Source organism: Durio zibethinus, chromosome 27, assembly GCF_047325235.1.
Source record: "Durio zibethinus cultivar Kanyao isolate XHJ-2024 chromosome 27, ASM4732523v1, whole genome shotgun sequence".
NCBI lineage: Eukaryota > Viridiplantae > Streptophyta > Magnoliopsida > Malvales > Malvaceae > Durio > Durio zibethinus.
The window spans coordinates 7241557-7242523 of NC_143188.1; the positions used below are offsets into that span (position 1 = coordinate 7241557).

At 32.9% G+C, this 967-nt stretch overlaps 1 non-coding gene across 1 annotated transcript; it reads right to left on the reverse strand.

The window, feature by feature from the left end:
* Positions 1 to 491: 491 nt before the first annotated feature.
* Positions 492 to 598, reverse strand: LOC149510882 (small nucleolar RNA R71). The gene has a single exon (XR_016334891.1). It is a non-coding gene; the product is annotated as a small nucleolar RNA R71 (small nucleolar RNA).
* Positions 599 to 967: the final 369 nt, after the last annotated feature.

Sequence of the window (967 nt, forward strand, 5' to 3'; positions counted from 1 at the left end):
TGTAGATCTATAAGTGTTGACCTAGATCCACTTGATAGTGAAATTGAAAGAACTTTTAGTCATTTAGAAGAGAGCAAGCAAGACCACCTACACTAGTTTAAATGGAAAATGCAAATAATGAAGGTCATTGAACATTGAATGATTATGTTATCCTTAACGCTAATAGTTTTCAACCATTCATAAGAAGGTCAGCCATACAAGCAAACAAATTTGAAATAATACCTTCTATTATTCAAATGGTCCAAACTTCTATACACTTTAGAGGATTACCAAGTGATGATCCAGATCTCTAGACATCAAATTTTTCTAAATTATGTGATACCTTTAAATGTAATGGTGTTTCAAATGAAGCTATTAGACTAAAACTTTTTTTTTCTCTTTGGGATAAAGCAAAGAGTTAGTTATCTTTGTTATCATTTGGATCAATCACAACTTGGGATGATTTGGTGTAAAAGTTTCTTACTAAGTTCTTTCCACCTACCAAGACAACCAAGCTAAAGAACAAAATAACTACTTTTATGCAATTTGATAGTGAGAATCTTTATAACGCATATGAGAGATTCAAAGAACTATTGAGAAAGTGTCCACATCATGGTCTCCCCCAATGGCTACAAATTCAAAACTTTTAAAATGGTCTTACACCATTCATAAAGGCTACATTAGATTCGGATGTAGAAGGAGCCATTATGAGTAAGACTGCTAAGGAAACACATAAGTTAATTAAAAAGATGGCCTTCAATAGCTACTAATAGGGCATGGAACATAAGGTACATAAAAAAACTATTGGTGTATATGAACTTGATGCTTTTACTTCCATTACTAGCAAATCTAACCAAAAAGATTGAAGCCCTTGGAACCCCATCCTAAACCGTCCCTATTCATGCTATACAAAACCCTTTTATCTCTTATGAAGTTTGTCATGGACCTCAAGCTACTAAAAAGTGTCAATTTAAGATAGAAACAATCC